Here is a 15,605-nt window from a genome sequence, read left to right as displayed (position 1 = left end):
CTGAGCGATGCCCATGCTTGTGAGGATGAGGTCATATACATGAGTGAAGAATTCAGTTTTTTTATGAGCAGCTTTCATTTGATAGAGTTCTAGAACCCATTCTACAGTCAACCGTGTCTCTCTACTAAAGTTAGATTTCATTGTGTTTGATAAGTAGGATTTGTTCATAAGGCAGAATAAGAGCATGGGGGTGGGGGCTAAATTCACAAGTAATTGGGTCCCTTACCCTTCTACTCCTCCCACCCTATATCACCTCCCCCACAGAAGTAAGAAAATGCACCTCGGAAGTACTACGTAGAGGCATTGCAGTGCAGAATCATAAAGGCTAAATACACTGCTTATATTCCTCCTTCCTTCCTATCCCCACCCCAGCCCAGTTGGTGTGGATAACACAATGAGCAGAGAACATGTAAAACCTGGGAGAATAATACAAAAGTTTGCACGTGGATTTTTTTTTAAACTGACTAAAATATTTATATAATGGATATATAGCATTTATAAATAGTCATTTCATTATGTGAATAGTAAATTTTACTGGGAGAATGATTCTGGGGAAAACAAAAACAAAAAAAACTAGACCCTGAAAACCCTATCCCTTTCCTTGTATTTCTTGACTTTTTCTCTGAGATAAGACAACAGTGCTTTTATAATTGAAACTGGAGAGGACATTTGAGGTCGGGGGCTTTATCTGGGTCCCCTGAAGCACAGGACTCCTTGGTGTTGGGTGGAGGAGGAGAACAGTTTTCCCTAATTACCAGTGATGGCACAACACTCAGATGCTCAAGGAAGACCTGGACCCACCTGCTCACAGAGACACTTGAGCAGGACCACTTGGTCTTCCAGGATCTGGAAGGGATCTTCCAGGATCTGGAAGGGATCTGGAAGTGCGCCGAATGGCTTTTGAGTTCTGAGACTGGGAGCAGTCTGACAAACACAGCTGCTCAGACCCCTGAGCAAAGAGCACTTTCATTTTTTTCTCTGGCCTCAGGTGACAGTTGGCAGTTAAGAGATGTCTCCTGCCTGATCAGAAGCATAGAAAGAGCTGTGCCTTTCGGTGATTATTTCTTTGGTTAACCTAGCCTAATTAATCTGATCATTGAGGATGTGAAAGGAAAAAGAAAGTATCCCATGTTTAAGAACATAAAGAACCACAGGAAGGAATAAGCAACAGAACACAGCGATGAAGTTGCTCACAGTGAAATTGACTTCATGGAGTCAACAGACAACAACCTTAATGACATGATAATATGAGGCCTTGAGAGGCACCAATTAAGTTATTAAAATCAGGGTATTAACTGTGTGAAAACTCATTTAATCACTTGGAAGGCTGGGGTCATCGGTGTTCAGCACCAAGTTAGCGCCTTGGCAGATCATGTGCACTAAGGAGCTCAAAACCCACAGGGAAAAAATAGACATGGCTTGTAATGGAAACAATAGGGGTTTATTTTCAGGATAGTTGCCAGATGCGTAATATGAGAATAATATGTGTTTTAGAAAAAGAAAAGGAATAGATGATATACAAGAAATGATAAATAAACCAAAGGGGATAATTGATCTGATCCAAAGGAAGATTTAAAAATCTGATCAAGTCCCAGGCAGGATTAATTTTAGAAATGTCTTGACCATCATAGTGAATCACTTGAATTCCAAAGATAAAGGCAATAATCCGCAGCCTGCAGTATCACAATAAATTATTTATAGAAATAACAGAAGCATATTAGCATTGGCTTCTCAGTGGTAGTACTACTTTGTACAAGTCAATGTGACAGAAAGGAAAATACTCAGTCCAAGCATAATATGCTCACATGAGATATGATTTTTCTTTTAAGGCAAAGGAAAATACATAAGGAAAGGAAATTATTTTAAAGGGCATATTAATGGCATCTGCCATCAGAGGAAACTAGTTGAAAAAAATAATTGGACCAACTGGCAACTGAACAAAAACAGAAATAACAAGGAAGGGAAAAGAGGGAGAGAAAATAATTATGACCGATGAATTTTGACATACATGCCTACTTTAATAGATATTAATGACAACATGATTAAGTATTTAAATGCACTTGCAGTGTTATGAGTGTATACTCTAAGGGGAAAACCTAATAATGACCTGTGGTAGGGCTGAAAAACATGATACCATCTAGGAATTAGATGGGGGTTAGAGTGGGGGAAATAAAGGTTCTCTAAAGGTCTACCACAAAAAATGGGCTAATGAGTGGGTCAGAGACAACAGGCAAATAGAGTTTACTGGAGATAATACATATAAATGACAGTTGCCACTTTTTACCATTAAGAGTAATAGATATTAAACGGTGAATAACATTTAGTGTTAAGGAGATTCTAGAGAAAGTGACTCTCATTACTGTTGGAAATATGAGTTGTCCGATATTAGATACAAGCAGTCTAACAATAGTAATTACACTTTAAGAATACCCATATTTTAGACTCGCTACTTTAATTTTTTTTTTTTTTTTTTTGGCTATCTATTCTGTAAAAACCCAAGAAGAACAATACAAAAGTGAGGATGTTCATTTCAGCTGTGTTCACAGGAACAAATAAAACCTAGAAATAATCTGTATGCCCATAAAGAAGGGAATGGCTAAAATTACGATGACATCACCATATCTTGCATTCGTATGAAGCTCCTTAAAAGATTAAATTATATACATTTTTATTTACAAGAAGGTATGTACCAGATGTACATTTGCATATAGGTAGATCAAGTGTCAGAGAAAAGCTTTCATGTGACCTCCTGTTTTATTATTAAACAGGACCCCAAATGTGTGAAACAAGCTTGTATATACTGTTTTGTTATTTTGTTATTTTACGTTTTGTTACAAAGGCTTCAGAGCTCTTTAGGAAAAGTGATTCTGGACTGGTGTTCTGGCCTGCATATTTCTGGAGTTTTCTAAAACATCATTCAACTGCATTCCTACACAAATTTAGCACTGACTATAGGAAAAGAGAGGATTATTAAATGGCCTTATGCTATCAGATTTTCAACTAAATTCATACTTACATATTTGATATTAATTTGTTACATGTATATTTTTAAATCAACACATAACCATATTTTCAACTAATTTGGAATGAGCAAAATTTATTTATAGGTAGTCAGCAGAACTAAACGGTATATAGAAATACATATCGACACACATATGTATTTGTACCTATAATAACAAAACCCAGTACCATTGTACTAGTAGTACTACAAGACTGGACTAGATTCAGAATCTCAGATAACCAGTTAAAATAACCAAAAATTCATGAAATTAGCAAATAATTAACTGTTGTGATTTTTCCCCCCACACATTCATATTTTCCAGCTGCTGAAAATTTCTAGTAAGTTCAATTACAGTAATATTATTTGTGGTTAACCAAGTGATCTGGAGCTGTTTCCAGGTGAATGATTAATTAAAATCTATGTTTCAGTTAATGAACTGTTATCTACATAATGCCACTTTCTGTGTATAGGAGTAGATAACTGTTTATGAATTTGAATAACAATGAAACATGTCTTAACATGCTCAATCAAATTGATTGGGCATGCAATTCAATTTTATGAAATAATATGCCTTGAATAAAGTAGATTTAGTTGTTACAAAGTTTTCTGACGGGAAGTATTATGTTGGTGCAAAAGTTATTGCGGTTTAAAAGGTTAAAAATAATTGCAAAAACAGCAATTACTTTTGCACCAAGCTAATATCATCTTTCTTAAATTCTTTATTTTACTGTCTCTAAATCAATTCAGATTTTCCCACAAATTTTTACAGCCTCTCTGTCTTTCTTCCTTTCATTCCAGAAGAGTTTAATTAGATTTCACAAAATGAGTGAGCCTGTGAACAAATGAACTGAAATAAATATGGTTTGATTCACTACTTCTCTTTCATTAGGCTAACATGCATTAGATTACTTCTGTTAATCCAAGTGTATAGAATTAAAGAAAGAAAAGACTTCTCTTCAGAAAGCTTGTAAAACTGAATGGAGATTTGAGCCACACATCCTTTATTCAAAACACCGATTGCCAGTAAGAAAGTGATCTTTTCCAGAAGTGGTTAGCAACATATATTATGAGATCCAGTATTTAATCTCCATTTCTTTAAATGTGCGCGTGCATATTAATAAAATACACCTAAATTAAACCTCTCTTCTAGCAGAAAAAATTTGTACATGTTAACCTAATTGCTGCAATAAGTAGCTATTTTAAGGCAAATGTGAACATATTTAGATATAATTAGGAACTAGTAATCTTTCCAAAGCGCAAAAAGGTAATACATTTTTGCAATTTTTGAAAATTATTTAGGTATTGTATTCAGAGAGAAAAAAGCTAGTGATCTCAAAATTAATTGAAGAAAGTTGATTTTAATATATTTAGTATTTTTTTCCTGCTTAACTGGTATTTCCTTTCATAATTTAATGGTCAGTAATCATATCAGAATGGTAGATGACAGAGTTCTAAAACTCTCTAGTTTGAGATGATCTGAGTTATTCATGGGTTGTTTATTTTACTTTGAAAGTTCTTTATGAATGTCATCCTCTAATTTTATATAAATTTATAATGAAATACATATTTTTTAGTTCTGTATCTTTCTCTTTTATGTCATGTATCTCCCAATATCGGCAATATGGTATTTAAAATTATTTAATTTCATTTAAGCTTGTTTAATTATATATAAACATTTATACTGTAATTGGTATTTATACAATTATTCTATGTTCACTTATTCATCTGAATATAGGGATTAATTTTTTTCTTTTTGCTTTACAAAATGATACTTCACTACGTATATTTGTCCATCTCAACTCTCTTGTATTATATGGAAATTTATCTAAGTGTAAACTAGTACATCTATCAATCATTTCTTACAATGTCTACATGGTGATCCATGGCATGGATATACTTTGACTTATTCAACCATTTTCCCATGATTTAACATTTCTTGGTTTTCTACTATGAGCAATGCTGTTGTAAACATCCTCGTATATACGTCTTTGCACACAACATTTTTTCTTAAGGTTTTTAGTTTCTTACTTATAGATGTTAATTCTTAGTATTCTTAATTTCAAATGGCAGATCACATTGAAGATGGCTGAACTACATTACATTATCCACAATAGTGAAATTGTTCCCTTCTCCCTCTATGCCTGACAGTAATAGATGTTATAAGTCATTTTAACTTTAGTCTTTCTGATGGGTGCTAAGTGTTATGTCATTATCAAGTAGTCATTCTCTGACAACTTGCGAGGACTTGTGAGTTTGACTAGTTTATGCATTTATTCACTTTTGATACTTCTGCTTCTGTGAATTTTCAGTTAATAGATTTTTTTTTTTCTGTTTTTTATTGGGTTGTTTTCCCATTTTTCAATATGTAATAATTATAGGAATCGTATACATATTAACCCTTTTTTCTACCACATATATTGTGATTATTTATTTAAGTCATTTTTTGACTGTTTATTAAGGGCACAATTTTCCATACAAAGGTCTTTCTAAAAATGTAAAAATATTTTATATAGGCCAATATTATTTTCTTATATGAATTCCATTCTTTGCTTAAACAACAACTTCTATCTCTAGATTTTGGATGATACAGTCATAAATTCTGATTCAAAAAAAATTTTAATGAAGTACATTATATATATATATATATATATATATATATATATATATATATATATATATATTTCTAATACAGTTTTGCAGGCCATATAAGGAAGATTTTAGATTTAATAGTTTTCCAGTTGAATAGCCAGTTTTGCAAATATTGAAAGGTCTGGATATATGCCAATTGTTTTCCCATAAAACTGGAAAAAATGTCGGGCCATACAAAGTGGTAGGGATGAAGGAACTAACCCTCTTATCATCTGATGGTGAAAATGTAAATAACTCATCCTTTCCCTCTGAATCAAGTTATTCTTTGGTCATTAAAGTCCATATAAACTGGATTTTTTATTTTGTTGTATATTGATTTAGTTGGGTGTGTTTTAATTTTGTCTGATGTCTGGTATAGAAAGTCTTTCATCATTTTTTCCACTTTAAAAGTAATTTCTTAGCTCTTCTTGTGTATGTATTATTCCACATATGAATATTAAGACTATTTATTACCTTTCCCCACAAATCAAAATCTGTTTAAGGATTCTAATAGGAACTATGAGACAGTAAAAATAATGGGGATTTTTTTTTAATTTTCTGCCACATAAACAAAAAAAAATTATTTTCCCATTTTCTTATATTTCATTTAATTTTTATTATATTTATTTTAATGTACTATTTAGTACATTTGTATGATTCAAAAAAACAATGATAGTGAAAAAGTAGTTTTAAATCCACCTTCTGCCTTGTTCCCACTTTTCTTTTACAAAAAGTTAAACATTTTTGTTAGTTGATTGTATATGCTTATAAAGATTGTTATGCATATTTTTAAAGTGCACAGTTATATTTATTTTTTTTCATCCCCAAGTGATAATATACTCTTGACATTGTTCAGCACCAAGTATGGTTACCTAGTGATGAAATTTAGGCAAGTTTCTATTCTATGTCCGTGACACTTGGAGGACATGTCCTGGCCCTCATAGATCCTTGATTTTCATAGGCAAGAGTGAAGGAACCTGGTTAGCAACTCCTGGACCTCAGGGGTTACAGGGGTTCCTGAGAGCATTAACACAATGTCGATGTCAGTCACTTTCTCCAGGATGTGGGAATCTCTGAGGGACGATTGTTTCCCAGGTTATACAGATGGCAAATAAGCCCATAAAACAAATGTTCAACCTACTGATTCACTAAAAAATGAAAAATAAAATAACAACGATATACCATTGTCTACCTATTATAATAGCTAACATTAAAAAGATTAACCATAACAAATGTTGGTAAAAAGATGGAAGTGCTGGAACTCTCACACACTGCTGTCAGAAATGTAAAATGGCACAACTATTTTGGAAAACGTTCTGGCTGTTTCTTAAAAAATTAACCATACACATAGCATATGACTGAGCTATTCCTTTCCTAAGTATTTTTCCAAAATAAATTAAAACATACGTTCATCCAAAGACTTGAACATAAATGTTTTTAGTAGCTTTATATGTAATAGTCTAAGACCTGAAACAATCCCAAAGTCCACCAACAGGTGAGTGGATTGGTATGCCCGTATGACGAAATGCTACTCAAAAATAATAGGAATGAACTATTGATTCACACACAACATGGATGAATCCCGGCATCACTATACTGAGTGAAAGAAGCCAGAAAATACGAGTGCCTACTAAATGATTCCATTCACATAAAATTCTGAGAAATGCAAACAAATCTATAATAAGTGAGTAAAGTAAATGCACTATTACTTGAGCTATCCTAGCTTTTCAGTCAGATTCTCAAGATTAGAATCGCAGATGCACCACTTACTAGTGGTTTGAGCTTGGTGTAGTCATTTAACTTTCCTGTGGATCATTTGTAAAACGGGAATAACATTAATATCTATCTTATATAATTGCTACAAGGATCAAATAGACACATTTATGTAACACAGTCGTAATAAAGAGTAAATAAATGCATAATTATATTCTTATTTTATTAGGACCCTTAATCAGAGTCTATTGTATTTTAATTGCTTTGTTCTTTATCCTAGTTGTTTTACATGATCCTCTAAGTTGGACAGTTAACTTTTGTCACCTTTGATTTTCACCTATTATATACATTGAGAAGAAAAGAAAATGAAGGTGCATATGATTGAATGATACTTGTGTGTTTATTATCTCTTTTGTTATTCCAGCATAGTGTGATACAAGGTGTAGTAGAGGAAGGAATTATAGTTTTACTATACTTAGATGTTGTCCTCAAATGACTTAAGGTCTACTGAAGAACTATGGAAAATGTATAATTGAGTACTTTGTTAATTAAACTACACAGCCAATTAAGTGGCACAAGAACAGATTATTTCTTTCTTAAAAAAAGGTATACGTGAGTCAGGAAATGTAATTTTTCAAAATCGTAAATGATAGGAAAGCAGAACTCAAGTCAAGGTATACAATATTTGTAAGATAAGAAAGCACTGCTACATAACTAATGAACTTGTCATCCTCTATAATGAAAGGATGCTGGAGGCCATCAAAAGAGAATTAATAAATTTTCTTCTTTCATACACTGTCTGTGTCACCATGGCTTTCCATTGAAAATATCAACAATATCTTCAAAATGAACAACATTCATTCATCAAAAAATTCTTGAATTTATCAACCTATATTTATAAAAACATGACATATAATGACATTACTTTTATCATTTTCAAATTTTCTGTAATAGTCAAACCATTCCAAGATTATAAAATTAGTTCTTAGTGAAGTATAGTAACTTAAAAGGAATTATTTATACTTTGAAGAGCATCAAGGCTACTTTTATTTATGAAAATATTATACTATGATGATGCTTTTTTAATTATAGTGTTACTTAAACAAAAATGAAATTATCCAGAAAACAATTCCATCAATTTAATTTATTATAGAACTGTTCTTAAAATATTTTATTTTAGTTTCTTTCCAGGTTCAAGAACACTTACCCAATTTTTTAAATGTATATTGTTATTATTTTTAAAATATATGTTAAATGTTGTGGATTTAGGCAAATAAATGCATTAGGCAAATAAATGGATAAATACTTGATAAATTTAATAATGTTGGGGGATGAAGAAACAATGTGTCCAATTTTAACTATCATAGTAATTAAACTTTCCATTTATAGCTTTTGAATTTAAAAATGTTGAGCTTATTATAATTATAATGAAATATTGAACACAATTATATGAACTTTAATAATTGGTATCAGTATATCCTATATGTAGCTCTGTGGAAGGTTGAAAAGAAGTAATTAGGCAAAAGGAAGAGTTCATATTGGGAGGTTAATGCTTTTAAAAACTATATAGACAACATAAAATTTAGGACAGTTGTTAATTTGACCTTGAACAGTAACAATGAGAACGTTATGCTGATTTTAGTTACCGGGGGGGGAAAAACTTCAACGTTTTGGAAGTTGATGTAGTTAATTTTAATATCCTCAATGGCAGTTTGATAGAACTTGAATGTTCCAAGATATCTGCCTCAAACTTTTATTTATGTAGTTCTCTCTACATTTATGTCTGCAAGGTTGACTAATCTTTGTGCATAATGCATTGCTTCCCAATATGTTAATATACTACTTCAGGTTAAATTAGATATTGTATAGCTGTAAGAGAACTTTTTTCCTGTCAACTGTTGTTTATAATGTAATTATGTACAGCTCTTAAATACAATCTTATCTAAAGTCAAGTCCCATTGAAACCCCAAAGTGCTGAGCATAGAAGAAGACTCAATTTCACAGATAGACTTGATCGATATATTTTTGCTGGCTTATAATAAGATGTCTGGGTATGTAAGGAAGATGAGAAATAGAGGAATCATATATTAAGTATTCTTGTCCAAGATTTGTATTATTTTGGAATTTAAACAATGGATTGGCCATGACTTTATTAGAAAGTGATGTGATTAGTGTATCCAGTTATTAAAATGTGCACACTTACTTTGTTGATTAGTTTGTTCGTCAATATTAAGATATATGATATGTATGTTAATGGTGTTTCAGTAAGTAGAAAGCATGAAGTACTTTGCAGATTCACTCCTTCACTAGGAGTCTGAGGCATTGAGGAGATAAATCGTCATTGTGCTCAGCACGACCTATGGATTTTAGTGGATCACAATATAAATAGAACTTGCTTACAATATAGATGTCACAACAAGATGAAATGATATACATAGACAGCTGGATAACGCATTACAAAGAAAGCATCTACATTTTCTGATAGGCTAGTGGTGACCACAAATGCCCCCTGTGATCTTAGCTCCCACTGCTATTCATTCATAAGCTTTAGCTATACTAAGCAGTGTTCTATTCCTCAACACAATATGATCACATTTCAGACCTTTTACTAAAGTTACTCTGTTTACAGTGTGTCTCAAAACCGCCTCTACTACTTCTTCAAACTGAAGTTACCTTTTCATTGAACTCTACCCAATTCCTTGGTATAAATGTTCACCCAGGCTGGATGCTCCCTGCATTTTACCCCATGCATACATGCACTGTATTGTAATTAGCTCCAATTGATGAACAACTATTTGGGTGCAGAGATGGTCTTCCCCTTTATTGCTTCTCAGGAAACATCACAGTGCCACATAATTAATTTTCACCCATTAAACTAAACAATCAAACCAAGTAGACTGAAAGAACGAGCGGACATTATTACTAATTCCCATCTTCTCAATTTTCAAGACCTTGGTTGCATTTAAGCGACACGGCTATTAGCACGGAATCCCTTTCTTGTGTATTTATACATTTGTGTACTCTACCTTCTCTTTGTCCAGATCAAAAAATGGGTTTAGGGAGATTTAAAAAAATAAATAAATAACACTTGTGCCAAGTCACAGTTTGCTGACAAAATTGTATGCTCTATTGTAGTACACTTTAAAAATACTGCCATACATCTTCCTTTATTTCTAGTTTGTAAAAATTTTAAACTATACAGAATCAGAGTAAAACTTTTCTTTTCTTAATGTACAGTATATCTAATATACATTCTGGTAGCTCTGATATTATAATTAAAACATTATCCCAAATCGTAAGTTTAAAATAAAATATATTGGATGATTTAGGGTTTTTTTTGCACAAATTTGCAGAGCAAATTGGATAACTTCCGGTGAAGTTTCTAGAAGAATATCAACAGTTTCTAAGAATGTTATGAATATTATAGCTATCTTCGTGAGGAGGATGATAACTTTTGGAACTGAGAAACCCAGTATTTCAATATTTCAATGTAGTGTGTGTGTGTGTGTGTGTGTGTGTGTGTGTGTGTGATGTAGGTTTTCCTTACCTGTTGTAGCTTTCTTTCTTGTGATATTTCAGGACTACATTCATTTCTTTTAGTGGTCCTATAAACATTTAGTATTCTTATTTTTAATTTTATAAAAGAGAAACATAATTAATAACCAAAAACATATACTGACCTTTGCGTTTACTTCAAGTTTACTAATCTTTTCTTCTGCACTATTGAATCTGCCTTTAATCCCATCCAGTGTATTTTTCACCCTAGATATTATAGTTTTCACTTCAAGAATTTCAATTTGGAATTTTTTTCTGACACCTCACATATCTCTACTTAAGTTTTCAACACATGGGATGCAATCTAACACCTGTTTTAATTCCCATGCCTACTATTTTTAACATCTGTGTCAGTTTTAATTGGTTGACTTTTCTCATTATGAATCATATTTTCCTGTGCCTTAGTAATTTTTTTATTGGGTCCTACTCATTGTATATTTTGCCTTATTTTCATTGGGTATTTTCATGTTCCTGTATTTTCAAACCTTGATCTGATAAGCAATTAAGCTACTTGGAAGCAGTTTGACTATTTCAGATCTTTATTTGAAAGATTTGTTAGGCAGAACAACAGTGTTGATGTACAGTTAGTTGTTCTCCACCTCTGAAACAAGACTCTTGTGAGTCCTCTACCCAAACCCCTTTGAATAAGGAGGTTTTACCAACCTGGAGGGTGGTTACATGTGTGAGTACCACACACTTCTCCTCTAATACTTCCGGATGGTTCTTTCCCCAAGCCACAGATAGTTTCTTCATGGGCATATTCTGATCACTACTGTGATGAAAACTTGAGTGGAGACCCTGTGAAAATCTTGAATACTATTGTTTATATGTTTTATGTTTTTGCTTGTTTGTTTCAGGTTCAGGACATTTTTTGTTTTTGTTTGTTTGTGTTTTTTTGTTTGTTTTTTAAGGACAGTATATAGTCCCTAATGCTGTACCTTTGCTGGCAGCCCAGATAATGTTAAAGAGCTAAAGTATCTTAGTTTCTGACAAACATACACATTACTGACCTTACAGAATAATAAATAGGTACATTGCTGTCATCTATTTGCAGGGAGGCTGACTAAGCTATGTGATAAAATGAATTTGGTAGAAAGAAAGATCACAGTGTCATGTGATCAGCCTCCTGACTGTTGTCAACTCATATATTGGAAATAATGTTAAGAAGGTCATCTATGAGAACTAAACAAGATACAGTTCTTAAAATATGGTTTGTAGTCTGTATCTATTGTCTATCTATCTATCTATCTATCTATCTATCTATCTATCTATCTATCTATCTATCTGTCATCTATCTATCTATCATCTATCTATCTGTCTGTCTATCTATCTATCTATCTATCTATCTATCTATCTATCTATCTATCTATCTCTACATCTCTACCTATCATCTATTGTTTGTCCAAAGATGAATAATTTTGCTTCTTTAGTGTTTAGCTTTCTTACATGCAATTATGGGAGTTTGAATTTTATGATCTGAGATTCTATATCAGTTTTAAATGTTCTACTAATTCTTGCAATTTTCCAAAGTATGTGACTGCAATAAACAAGTAATTCTGTTTAAAAGTGGTAGCACTTCCTAAAAATCGGCTTCAAATCCTTTGGCACTCCTGTCATTGAAAGGCGGTATCTGTGTATCCTGCCCTTGGGTGTGAGGTGGGCTTATAACTGACTAAAGCCCTAGGGTATGACAGAAGTTACGCTGTGTGACTCCCAAGGCTAGGTCATAAAAGAACATGTAGCTCCCACCGTACTTGTGGTAGCATTCCTGCTGTAGCCTTCAGCTGCTATGTAAGGTATTTGACTACCTTGAGGCTGACATCCTGTGGGGGCCCAAGCCACATGGCAAAGTCTTGTGTAGATACTCTTTGAGAATTCTAGCTTAGTTGAATCTTTACATTAATCTAGGCTGGGCACTAAACATGTGAATGAAGCACATTCCAGATGATTTTTAGATTTCATATGCTCGGAGCTGAAGTTCCAGATGTAGTAGAGAGGAAAGAGGCATTTCTTGTCCAAATTCATGAGAATAAAATGGTTGTTTTATGCCAACAATTTTTGGATGCTTTTTTATACAACAGTAGTAATCAAAAGACAATTCTGAAAGAAATTAGTGTCATGATTTTACTAAATTGGCACAACACTCTGTAGAGTTAAATTTTAAAGTTTAATATTTTTCCTTTTAACTGAAACCTACTAATTTTATATTCAATTAAGATAACCTCACTGATACTCCTTAAATGCACATTTAAACATTTATTTTTAAAGTTATGCTAAAAACTACAACAGCGTAATGAGACAGAAATAGCTTACATCCTGTGTAAACATTTTTATGCTATATATTTGCAAGTTTGATATGACTATTAAATGTACTATTGTGTTGAGCAAGAAAGCACATGATACACTGTAGCTATCATGAAACTTTGGATGGATTTCAGCTGGAAACTTATTAGGAAAAATAAAGTGAAATAGCATATATTTACACATATCATCAGGGCCTAATAAACGGCTGGTGCTTCATTAAAAAAACAAACAGGCAAACAAACAAGCAAATAAAAAATAATATATTATGTAAAATAATAAGAACCACATCCAGGCAATGAGAAAACATGGAGCATAGTTTCTTTAGTATAGCCAATAGAAGAGACATTGATTATATGTCTGCATTTTTTTTTTCTATTCAACTCTTAGGTCATATTATATATATATATATATATATATTTTTCTTCATTTGAAATTCGAAAAATATTTCTCTGTTGATTCCATGTGGAAATTTAAATTGAGTTGTTTAATTCAATGAGTTTATTTTGTGCATATGACTCAAAAAATGTATAAGTAGATTTAGAGTCACTTAAAAACTCAATGTAATGATATATTAAGAATTGAAAAAATAAATAGCAATATTTTACAAAATTGTGCTTATTACTAAATGACATTGACTTTTGCCAAATTATGTATGTGGGTCTTGAAATTATCAATACCAGGGAATATTTTTTGAAGCCCGGTGGAAACCCCTTATTTGTACACATATTCTCTTTGGCAAATTTTGTTTTTCTTGTTTTTTTCTTTTCTTTGCTTCTTTCTTTTTAAATTGGATTGATTTCTTACAGGATCTGATATGTTAGCTAGCTTATTTTGTTTCTGGTACTTCACTGCAATATTTTAATTAATAGTGATACAGTTTCTATCAATACTGCATAGATATGATGTACTGAAATCTAAAGTATCCTATTAAATATTGAGACATTTAAAGGCACAGCTTGTCTCATGCATCTTTTGGATTGGAGGGTGGGTGTGTTCCAAGTTGAGGCACTCAAAAATATGCATTTGAATGAAGGAAGGGATATGTAAATTCACAATGTATTGTTTTTGTTTTGTTTATCCCCACCACCTGCTTTAGTAGTTGATTATTTCTTTGAGAGGTAAATATTTTCTAACTATATTAAATGTGAATCTATGAAACCCATCCCAGTACCTGGGATTAGAAACTGGGGAAATGGGGATATATCTGGAAAGTAGTACACTGATCAAGAGTAAATGCAAATCAAACAAAACATCTGAGAAGCCAGGAGAATTTATTTTAATGACTGAGAATACATTCTCCTCAGCATTCTTCTCAAGAGGTTAAACTTATGTTAAATCACATATACATTCTTTTGATTTAATTTAAAATTGAGAAAAAGAAGTTGTCTGACAATTGTGAACCTTGGGAAAAATGATTTATGAATTTTAGAGTTTCTCTGTATTCCTGTTGCTAGCCAGTTTTTTTCGTTATGACTCTAGTAGATTTTCACTTCAGATATTTTCATTTCTATAATTTCAACTTTTTTACTTTCTGCTTCTCTAATGCGATGGAACATATTAATATTTTTTCACTCATTTTATCTTCTTAAAATATACTTTAACATTTATTATAGATTTTTATAAGTCCTTGTTTGTTCATTCAAAACTTTTGATTTTGGGGGGGTTGGTTTGTATTGGATATCCCCCTCCCCCACTACCACCACCACTTTATTAAAAGTCATACTTTGCTGTTTCTTCACATATCTAGTAATTTTTATTTTATGTTGGACATTCTGATTGATATCTTTTATGGAACCATGATTATGTCACTTTCTTTGAATGGTTTTGAATTTTGTTCCAACAGGCAGTTAAATTACTGGTAACTCCTTTGAACTCTGTTATGCTTGGTTTTATTCTTTGATGAAACAGGTCTATTTTCACTTCGTGTCAATCTTCATGTAATGTCCTTAATATATGGCTATTCTGTGTCTAAACTGTATTTTTGAGGAGCACAGCAGTGTCTCTCTACTCTAGTTGCCCTCCAAATTCAATGTCCACCATCCTGTTGATCTCTGATGTATCTTTGCTGCATTGCACCCCAAAGTTAGCTGCACTCTGCTGGGACACAGAGAATCTCAACCTCTTACCCTGCACATGGATAGCCCTGACCTTAACTGAGGACTCATTGAGATGCCTGTGGATCCTCCCTGTTCACTTTTCTCTTTGGGAACCCAGCTCCAAACACTGCAGCTTCTTCAAAAAAAGCTCTGATCCCTTTCATTTCTACCACAATAGGATATACTCCCCTGATTAGAGAGTTGGATAAATCATGGGGCTTTCTTCACTGGTTTTTCATTTTCCAGGAGCCACAGTCGTACTTTGCCTGGATGCCTGGATTTTTTTTTTTTATGTCCAAAAATGTTAT

The sequence above is a fragment of the Rhinolophus ferrumequinum genome, chromosome 18 (genome assembly GCF_004115265.2).
Source record: "Rhinolophus ferrumequinum isolate MPI-CBG mRhiFer1 chromosome 18, mRhiFer1_v1.p, whole genome shotgun sequence".
Lineage (NCBI taxonomy): Eukaryota > Metazoa > Chordata > Mammalia > Chiroptera > Rhinolophidae > Rhinolophus > Rhinolophus ferrumequinum.
The sequence above is the reverse complement of the archived record's forward strand: the minus strand, read 5'-3'. Positions refer to the sequence as shown.